The sequence below is a fragment of the Nannospalax galili genome, unplaced genomic scaffold, assembly GCF_000622305.1.
Source record: "Nannospalax galili isolate Female #2095 unplaced genomic scaffold, S.galili_v1.0 scaffold395, whole genome shotgun sequence".
Lineage (NCBI taxonomy): Eukaryota > Metazoa > Chordata > Mammalia > Rodentia > Spalacidae > Nannospalax > Nannospalax galili.
Window position 1 is genome coordinate 1017807 of NW_008335527.1, and position 11164 is coordinate 1028970.

At 40.1% G+C, this 11164-nt stretch overlaps 1 protein-coding gene across 4 annotated transcripts in view; it reads right to left on the minus strand.

Annotated features, from left to right (window-relative positions):
• Positions 1-11164, minus strand: part of Tab2 (TGF-beta activated kinase 1 (MAP3K7) binding protein 2) — a 76058-nt gene extending 64894 nt beyond the window's left edge. For all 4 annotated transcript variants that reach the window (XM_008830418.2, XM_029562208.1, XM_029562211.1 and 1 more), the window contains exon 1: positions 11088-11164. The gene's annotated coding sequence lies outside the window, so the exon portion shown is untranslated. The remainder of the gene's footprint in view (positions 1-11087) is intronic.

Below are 11164 nucleotides of genomic sequence, written 5' to 3' on the forward strand. Positions count from 1 at the left end.
ACTCAAGCCAGCAGGTGTGACTCTTACCTTTACTTCACACTCAGTACTCTGCCTTTAAGTCTCTTACCCATTACCTACTCTGCTCCTTAATTATTCCATCATTGCAGGCTGAATTCTGATCCTGCCACCACACAAGGGCTATAAGATCTGTTTCTTCCTCTTAATCCAACTCTTTCTTAACGTACTCTTTCCATTGATGCCAATCTTTTAGACTGTTAAGTACTTGCCTTCTATCATTAACAAGATAAAGTCAAAACTTTTGAGACAGCAGATAAAGAAATTCATGCTGCCTTCTTAATTTTCTATCTCAGTTTCTTACATACTACTAGGGTTACTCGTAATGAGGAACTACTCATAATTCATAGCCCTTTCTACCTCCATGATTTAGGCATGCTATTTTCTTTGTTCAAAATGCCATCTATTGCCCTCAACCTGTCCATTACTTCTTTGACTGACAAATACTGAGAATACGTGAGTTTTTTTTTTTTAATTTATCATTTTTTATTTTATGTGTATGAGTGTATTGCCCGAATGTAGGTAGGTACACCTGAGTCATGCAATGCCTGCAGAGGTCAAAAGATGGCAGTCGGATCCCCTGGAACTGGAGTTATGGATGGTTGGTAGCTGCCATGTGGGCGCTGGGAATTGAACCTGGCAGTCAGTGCTCTTAACCGCTAGACCATCTCTCCAGTTCCCTAAGTGAGAGCTTTCTTATGAAGACTTCTCTTTGTATGGTTTCGTCATTTATTGAAATCAGGTGTTCCCTTCTGTAGATTCCTAAAGTATTTCGTTCAACCCTGGTACAGCATTTGTCACATATATCGCACTCATCTGCACATATCTCAAAAACCAGAAATATATCTTTAAAATTTTTTTTTACTTATTTTATGTGTATGAATGTGTTGCCTGCGTGTGTATAAGTGCACCTATGTTGTGCAACGCCCACAGAGGACAGAAGAGGGCAATGGATCCCTTGGAGCTGGAGTTAAGGATGGTTCTAAGTCACCATATGGGTGCTGGGGATAGAGCCTAGGTCCTCTGAAAGAGCAGCCAGTGCTCTTAACTGGTAAGCCATCTTTCCAGCCCCCCCCGCCCCCAGAACTATATCTTAATAATCTGTCCACCCCCTTTACCTGGTGAGTACTTGGCCTACAGCAGGAACCCAAAACTACTGGGTTAGTTGAAATAATAAAGATTATACAGCTATGTGTAGTGGATCATGCTGTAATCTTAGCACTGGGAGATGGAAGCAGGATGATGGCAAATTGGAGGCAAGCCTGGGCTTTATAGGGAGTTTCAGGCCAGCATGGGCAACATCCTGTATCAAAAACAAACAAACAAACAAACAAAAAACTCCCAAAGAGTGCAGAGATTAAGACACCAAGGAAAAATGGGTAAGGCAAGATTTCCTCCTGGGTGAGACTGCACAGGTGTGCCACAGAGGCAAATGAAACACTTTGTAGTTTTGTCCTGTTCTTTTACTCATGTGACACCCCCTAAGTGCTGAAATACTGATACCAGGGTTTGGCTATACTCACCAGCTCAATTTTCCAATGAACTAGTACTCTTCCCCAAAAGGGTACTTCTTGTTCCACTTTCAGAACTGCAACAATTACACGGGATAGTCATCCTTTCAATGTATGTCACTGTTCATGAGAGGAAAATCTCATGAATAGGATGAGGATGCCTCACTTGAGCCAACCAATCACTTCAACTAGAAAAATCTGAGCATGCAAGTCCAGCCAGTATGTGTCAGTACAATTTTATATGTAAAAAAGCGGAATCACCATAGGCGGAAGTGGGAATTTTCTTTTGAAATCCCCATTTCCACATGTCTATTTGACCATTTTCTGGGAAACAATCATAAATATAACAGAGCAGTACTTTATTCAAGTACAATTCTGCTATATGTTAAACACAGTAAACAGTAACCGTTACTCAATGCAAATACAGAATACCTCTATTTCCAGAAACACCTCCTTTATATTGATCCCTAGCTATTTCCTTTTTGATTTTAGTACTATTCAATGTGACACCTATATATCTCTTTAAGTTCTAAAAAACTGATGTCTAATATGATCAGGTCACTATCTTTTAGAAAAGCAACTGTACAACTATTGGTGCTTAATGGTTTAAACTAAACATGTGATCTAAACGTGATCTGCTGACCTGAATTCTTTGCTGACCTGCTTTTTTTTTTTTTTTTTTTTTTTTTTGAGACAGGGTCTCATGTACTCAAGGCTGCCCTCAAACTCACTATGTAACTAAGGATAACCCCGAGCTTCTGATCTTTAAGCCTCTACCTCCTGAGTACTGGGATTACAAATATTCTGACTTCTTTAAAAAAACAAAACAATGCTCTTCTTGCCTATATTGCCAGCTTCTCTACTGTTTAGGGATGATTAATATCAATAAAAACCTATAATCTGTCAATGCTAGTATAAAAATAAAAGCAAAACCAAAAACAGTCCACAAAATGTCAAGCATATAGAAGCAAACATATACAACAGGCTTTATTATATCATCTATCTGAATATTAGTTTTTAGAAGTACAGAATCTATTTTATATTTTGGGTGTTACTTGTTGATATCTACTAGGTTTTTACTGTGCTAGGTAACATAATACAGAAAATATAGTTTAAACCATTACATAAATTAGGTAATAATGTGGATTCTCTTAAGAGAAGTCTTGGTTCAAAAATTTTAAGTGAGAGGATAGAAAGATGGCTCCATACTTAAGAGTGCTTGCTGCTTTTGCAGAGGACCAGAGTTTAGTTGGTGAGTACCCACATCTGACAGCTCAAAACCCCCTGTAACTGCAGCTCCAGGGGATCCAATGTTCTCTTCTGGCATCCTACACTCATGTGCACAAATTCACATACATATACATTAGGTACACACTTAATTAAAAATAAAAATCTAGAGGCCAGAGAGATGGCTCAGCAGTTAACAGCTCTTCCTGCTCTTGCAGAGGACCCAGGTTCGATTCCCAGCACCTACATGGCGGCTAACTGTAACTCTGGTTACAAAGGCTCTGACACCCTTTCTGGCTTCCACGATCACTGCACACATATGGTACACTTAGATACATGCAGACAAAGTACTCACACATAAAATAAAAATAAATAAAAAGAAAAAAGAATTCTTAAAAAAAAAAAAAAAGGTTTGAGGGCTGGAGAGAGAGATGGCTCAGAGGTTAAGAGCACTGGTTGCTCTTGCAAAAGACCTAGGTTCAAACCCCAGCACCCACATGGCAGCTAACAGACCTTGGTAATCCAGTTCCAGGAGATCTGGTGCCCTCTTCTGTCCTCCACAGGCACTGCATGACCCAGGTGCACTTACACACATGCAGGCATAACACTCATGCATATAAAATAAAAATAAACAAATAGATTTCTTTTTAAAAAAAAAAAGGTTTGAATGACATAAAAGAGCATATAGCTAACAGCAACAGAACTCAACACTGATGCGACAAGCACCGCCTGTGGGCTGCCTGATTGACAGGAAGCCACCATGATGTGCTTAATGCTGTGAACACTATAAAGTTCAATTAATGTGTGAAAGGTCAAATGAAAATTTCCTTAATGCAAATAAATCTGAATAAGACTCTAACAGTCAAGATTATAGTGTTATTTAATAATTCAGATCAAAGTAACTGAAAAACCAGTAAGTAAAAATTCACTCATCAAAAATTATTCTTTAACGGATCCCTGCTTCTGAACAAGTCTATTAATAATGATCAGCATTCATATACTTCTATCAAAATTCTGCTACAGCACGTATTTTACACGTTTTCTTTTTTGTATTTTATACTCTTCCTTTGCAAGACCATCCCGCTGCTATTATTGAGCTTCTGTGATTTCTGCATGGAGACCTTGGATTAACTCGTTTTGTCTTAAGAGAAACAAGAACGTCACTTTCTTTAATAAGACAAATAAAAATACTATAAATTCTTACTGTATTCTACCTTCTTCCGTTGTACCTGTTTGTGACTAAATCAGGCTTTCTAAAGCTCCTGGAACTGACACTGTAGACATATTGCTTTCCAGCAGATTAGCAGACAAAAAACAAATATTCACCTGATGCATTTCTCATTTTCCAAGTAATATTACAGCATGCCAAATTTGAATATATAGCATCTTGCACATGTTTTGTGAGGATTCTGTTCATAGTAATTGTGTGGGAGGGAGGGACATGCATATGGAGATCAGAGAAGGACACTGACGGGACTCAGTTCTCTCCTACCATGTGGGTCCCATGGATCAAAGTTGCCAGGCTTGGTGGTAGGTGTTTTCAACTGAGTCATTGCTGTGGCCCAGAGGAGGTTTTGTTTGTTTGTTTGTTTGGTCTTTTTGAGACAGGGTCTCCCTGTAGCCCCAGGTAGTCTGGAACTCAGTGTTTTGACCAGCCTAGCCTCCATTTCAAAGATCCCCCTGCCTCTGCTTCCCCAGTGCTGGAACTGAAGGCCTGCATCACCACACCGAACTCAGAGGACTTTTTTTTTTAATCCAAGAAATATTTTGTGTAAATGAATAAACGTTTTTGAGCTAGGCAAGAGCTGAAAATTTTAGGAAAGCTAAAGTTCTTATTCATTAGGTACAGGATAGCTTGCATGAGAATAGGAAAAAGCTGACTGGTGCTAACATTTAAACATCGAAAGAATGGTCACTGCTAAAGTACATGCTAGGGTGTCTTTCCTTTTCTGTGGAAACACCAGTATTCCCCACATCATAGGAATGGAAGTAAATAGTCAACTGAGCCATTTAATTCATAAGGCCAGACCAAATCTACAGTTTCACTGAAATTGCTTTAAAGGGATAAAACAAACTTGACCTTTAAGTTAATTAAGGTATATAATTATACATGAATTATTTTTTCTATTCTCCCCTTAAGAATTGGTATATCCCACGGGGTGTGGTGGCACATGTCTATTATTCCAGCTTCTTGGGAGGCTACAGCAGGAGTACTGCAAGTTGGAGGCCAGCCTAGACAGCTTAGCCAGACCTCGTCTCAAAAAATAATAAATAAATAAATTAAATAGAAGAGAACTGGGGATATGTCTTAGTGGTAGAATATTTGCTTAGCATGCACTGGGCTCAATCTTCAGTGGGGGAGAAGGGCACCATAACCCCCTTTCACGTTTATGTCAAAATCATAGGAATAGGTAGGTTAATGGACACTCAACCTCTTCCTATTTCTAGGATTTTTTTTTTCTCAAATTTTTGGCTAGATTTAAAAAACATGACAGTTATAATATTTTATTTAACAATTTTGTGCTTAAAACTAGAAACTCAAACCAGGTGTGGTGGTTCATATCAGTAATCACAGAACTCAGAAGGCAGATACAAAAGGGTGGTGGTGAGTGAGTTGTAAGACAGGTTGGGCTATAAAGCAAACCTCTGTCTCAAAACCAAACCAAATCTATAGAAAAATTTAAGTCCAGTGCAAGCAGTAACCCTTCACACCCAAGAGTTTACTACTAAAAAGAATTATGATATAACAAAAGACTGCCACTTCATTCAATCTGTAACACACTGAGCTTCTAGGACAAGCACTAAAAAGAGTTTGAAGAAAAGACTGAAAAGAAAGGAAGGCCCTGTCTATCTTTAGGAAGCTCAATTTAGTGATCTTCCAGGGTAAAAAAGTTTTGCAGGGGGCTGGAGATATAACTCAGCAGTTAAGAGCACTGGCTACTCTTGCAGAGGGCCTGGGTTCGATTCCCAGCACTCACATGGCGGCTAACAATAACTAGTTCCAGGGGATCCAACACCTTCTTCTGACCTCCAAGTACAATGCAAGACACAGGTGCACTTAATACATGGAGGTAGGCTGGAGAGATGGGTCAGTGGTTAAGAGCACTGAATGATATTGCAGAAGACCCGGGTTTGAATCCCAGTGCCCATATAGTAGCTAATAACCATCTGTAACTCCAGTTCCAGGAGATCAGAGACCCTTTTCCGTCCTCTGCAGGCATTGCATAACACAGGTACACTTAACATACACGCAGGCATAACACTTATACACTTAAAATAAAAATAAATAACTAAAAAATACATGCAGGCAATACACTCACACACAAAAATTTTTTTAAATGAAAAAAAACTTTTGCAATTTGAATGACTATTTTGTTCTTCCTCAAAAACTTCATAATTTGTACACTTTACCTTTGTGAATGTTTTCTTTCATACTTTGTAAAGTCTTTGAAATGCCCTTGTTTATACAATAAAGTAGAAAAACTGACAGGTGAACACTGAATATTTACTATGTGCCACACACTATGCTAAATGTTTAAACTTGAATTTTACACAGTATTCACTGTCCATTTGTTAAAGTACTTAGATCCAGCTTATCAACATGTATGACAAGCCTACAATGTTCCTTCACTAGAAGGCTGTAAGGTTATGCCTGACAGTACACTAGACAACAAGCTTCAATGCTCAGTAACAGAGCAACACTTTAACTTTCTGTATCAGGCAAAACTGCTTTAGATGGCCAAATAAAATGTACATTAAATGGTGTACATATAGTGCTAGCTATTACAGCTTTCTACAGTCACCAACTCCACTTATCTTATAGAATTCCGGAAAGACAGTAAATAAAAATGTTATAATTCACTGACACTTTATAATTAATTTGCATAATCATAACAACCTTAGATTATTAGTTTATAAATTAGAAATTAGGTTCAGAGAAGCTAAGAACTAGTTATTGGCCCCCTGTCCTGTCGCAACCCAACAAGTGGCAAAAACCAGGACTCAAACAAGGATGGTAAATTCCAAAAATCTCTATTGGACAGCATTAACAACAGGAAATCCCTATTATTCAAAACTGTTAACTATTTGTAACTCTGAAGCACAAATATAATCTTGTTTCCAAGTTATGAAGTATAGTTTTATTCCAAGAAAAAACTTGTACTGGGTAGTTTTGCTTTTTGAAATCAAGAACATACTCATTAGGCAGTACTCTTCCCTCCAGACACACTTGTTTACTCATTTATTGTGTCTTCTACCACTTACATGTAAACTATATGAGAACTGAAAATTCTGTTATTCAGTATTACATTTCCAGCCTTTAGACTCATCCAAGACAATGGTAAGTGCTTAATATTTGTGAAATGAATAAAAACATAGTAGGAATTCAATAATTATTAATTAGTACCTTTTTCTTTACTATCAGGATACCATTTCTATAGTACCAAAATCAGAACTGGAATAGATGATGAGAAATTTAAGAAAATGTCCTATTCAAAGTTTTGCCTTAAAAACAAACGAAGCAGGTAGGTATGTACTTATAAACACAACCCTTAGGAAGTTGAGGTATGAGAATCTTGAATTTGATGCCAGCTTGGGCTCAAATTAAGACCTGTCTCAAACAAACTGAACAAGGCAAATAAAATAAAGGTCCTACTCAGCAAAGCATTATTTACCCAACTTCACTGGAAGATAAGGGGTAGGGGGGAGGTCCAAAATAAATGAAGTTTTGAATTAATGCACTTTAAGTGGCAAAACCTAAGCCTTTCGAGACCTTCAAACATAAACCTTCAAGCTAGCACTGCTCACTGTGCTTGCTCCTCTCTAAGGGTTAGGACATGACAGAGCATGTGCATTCTGCAAAAGCAGTCAACAGAATGGAAGGGAAACGCATAACCTCAACACATGAGGCTTTGTGACCACTATTTTTGGCAACCCCCACCTTCCTTCCTTCCTTTTTTTTTTTTTTTTTTGGTCTTTTTGAGACAGGGTCTCCCTGTAGCCCCACCTGTCCTGGAACTCACTATGTAGACCAGGCTGGCCTTGAACTCAGAGATCTGCCTGCCTCTGCCTCCCAAGTGCTGGGATTAAAGGCGTGCGCCACCACGCCCCGCACCTTCCTTTTTTAAAAACAAAAAACTAGAAGGCCAAACATGGGCAAAGCACCACTTATAATAAGCAAGCTGTTTTGAGGGATGAGGATATTAGAAAATGAACACAGTATCTTCCCTTTAATCCTGCCCCCCAGTTAGCAAGAGCACAGATGGGTTTAGGGATTATACAAAGTTAAGACAGTACCTGGTACCCCCAAGAATATAGCCTTGGGAATTATGGCTTTCTGATTAAGCATGTGTTCTTGATATTTTTAGGATGAGAATAATCAGGACAAAAAATGTTAAAATACTGGTATGTTGGAGATATAAGCTAGAAGTCAGTAAATAGGAGCATGTATTTAATTTTCATGAAACTTCAGTATCTCCAAATCTCTTACCATCTATATTGGTTTTAAGAGGGCTATACTGTAGAGCTTATGAGGCCCCATCAGAAGATGCAGAGTGAAATCTCTTTAGAATTGATCAGCAGTCTTTTTTCCTGTACTTGGCAGCAACCAGTACCCACAGTTCCATATTCCTAGCTGCAAAACTATTCATCTGTTCCTTCACAGCATCTTATTCCCCATCTCTGCATTAGTGTTTTGCACTAATCTTCATCCTTGTCTCTATTATCTCATAATCCTTGACTTTAAAGAGTCCCAGTTTAGGATTAAAGATGGCACAAGTAAAACAAAACAAAAAAAGAAAGATGCTATTATTGTTCTGGGTCATGGGATATGGCCAAGTAGAGACATAATGAAATCTAAAATTTTAATTGTTGAATCTTGTATATTTCCAGGAACTTAAAAAGCTGTAATATGGCCGGGCGTGGTGGTGCACATCTTTAATCCCAGCACTTGGGAGGCAGAGGCCAGCCTGGTCTACAAAGTGAGTTCCAGGCCAGCTGGGGCTATAGGGAAACCCTGTCTCAAAAAGACCAAAAAAAAAAAAAAAAAAAAAAAAAAATCTGTAATAAGGCAAAGATTATTTTCTAAAGTATGCCAATATTCATAAAAATAAACACTTTATGTGTACATACACACTTTAGTTTTAGAAAATCCAGACTACCAGAATTTCTCTGGTCTGCAACTCACAGAATGAAACAGTCTACACGTTACCTATATCCAAATGAAGTAGGCTTATTGATACATAAGTATATTGCTTTCTAAACAGTACTTTGGGGATTTTCTTCACAGAGCAAATTGCATAAGATCAACCATGTTAAGACATTTGCCAAAGTGTAAATACTCAATACAATTAGGGATCTAGGTAGTGCCTACCTAACTGTGCAGAATTTACCTCATTCCGTTAGGTGTAGTAACTGTACACATCTCACCATATCCTTAGTTGAAAGGGAAATGCTTCGTTTTTACAAACAGCAAACACAAATGTTCCTTCAATTTCATGTTAAAATTTACTTTTTGGGAAATGTACATTTGCACCTCTGATAATTTCATCCACCTATTAATGAATTATAATAACAGAAGTTCTATTATGAGATGTCAGTAAAGAAGATCTGAAAAGTGGTATTTCACGAGCACCCTTTGGAAAACACCTTCAACTCAGGAAAAATTATTTCATGCAACCGAAAGAAAAATGAAATGTATGTTCAGTGGGGAACATAGTAATTAACATGTTCAGCTCTCGGTTTGATTCTTTAAGATTGGAATCATAAAGCACTCTCTATTATACAGTGATCAGAGTTAGGGGGTGGCAAAGAGAAGTTCTGAATCACTGGAATTTTTGTTCACTTTCCCGTTAACACACTGATATAGTGCCATCATTCAACACAACCATTCGATGCACATTATACAATTCCTCAATCTGGTCACTGATTTAGTACAGAGCTCATGAACCTGAAAATTCTTCCCAAGGATTCTAAGTAGCCAGTTAAAGCACACAGTAAAATAAAAGGCAAAACTTCCTTTAATAGAAACTGTTTTCAAAATTTAGTTTCAAATTGCCATGCTTAAAAATCAACCTTGAACTCATTGTTACAAAGAGTTTAAAAGTATGCCTGAAAGGTGTCAAAACTCTGCTACTGTCCTGAGTGTGGTAAGCAGTTAGTGAAAACTGAAAGAAAAAAAAATCTATGCCCACCGAAATGCCCGACCAAATCTGAAACTACATAACGAGCAATATCTTTTTAGTGTGCTAAGCAGAAACCAATTACCAATTCCTCTTATAAAATGTGAATCAACCTGACCCCCAAAGTTGGCACTTTACAAACTTACCTACAGCTGACAAAATGGATACGAAACTATACTTCATTTCTGTTGCCCAGAATACGGATTTTCGTGGTCACGAACTTTCCAATGAATAAAGGCCCCCTGATCAAGCCTCCTGTGCTTTGGGGAACCTGGATTTCATGAAGCACTCAGAGAGCCCAGGGAAGCTGCAAATTCCCTCCACTCTCCTGGAAATCCCTCTTATCAGAAACATTTGAAGAATTCCTCCACAACAATTAAGCTGACTTGAATGGAAACTCAACATCTCAAATATACTATATATGGAACGAAACTCGGCCAAACACGTAAATACAAACGCTCACGCTGACACTTCGGTATACAGCTCTGCACGCACAACCCCACAGCATCAGCAACAGAAAGATCCACCTGTCACCTGTCAGCAACTCCGAGAGACCCTCACGAGCCTCCCCGTTTTAACCCTACCGCACGGTCTGGTGAACCGGTCAAGAAAACCAGAATAATCCAGTGGCCTCAAAGGGGCCACCTACTCACAGCCGTGCTCCCCATTTCGAGGAAGGCTGAAGAAAAGCAAAGTGGGGAAAAAAGCGGTGTTCTTCCTCTCCGACCCATAACACAACCTCCCCGGCTCTCTCTAGACACCCCGGCCCCTAAACCATCCTTCTCCAGACCTGGGCTCCCTCAAAGTAGTGGGGCTCCCCCAAAGCAGTGCCCCCCACTTCCAGACCGCAGGCCTGGGGGAGGGCCAGGGGCAAGGCACCCCCGGGGTGCTCTCTCCGGCGCTCGGCTCCTGGGCAGGCCCGGTCCCCCTCCCCCTCGACTCCCTGGAGCCCAGGCCAGGCCCACCGCTCCCCGCCCCCACCCGCCCTGCAGGACTTGGGGGGCCTCGCCGTGCCTCGCCACCGCGAGCCGGGGGGGGGGACGAGGGCGAGGAGGGCGCGGACGCCCCACCAGGGCCTTGCGAGTCCCCGGGCAGCGGGAGGCGCGGGGCGCCGGGCAGGGGATCCCGCCGAGGCCCGGCAGCGCTGTCCGCTTACCCTTCGCCGCTTCCCCCTCCTCCTCGTCGGCCGCCGCCGTCGCCGCCTCTCCCACTGGGGCAGCCGTCTCCCCCGTC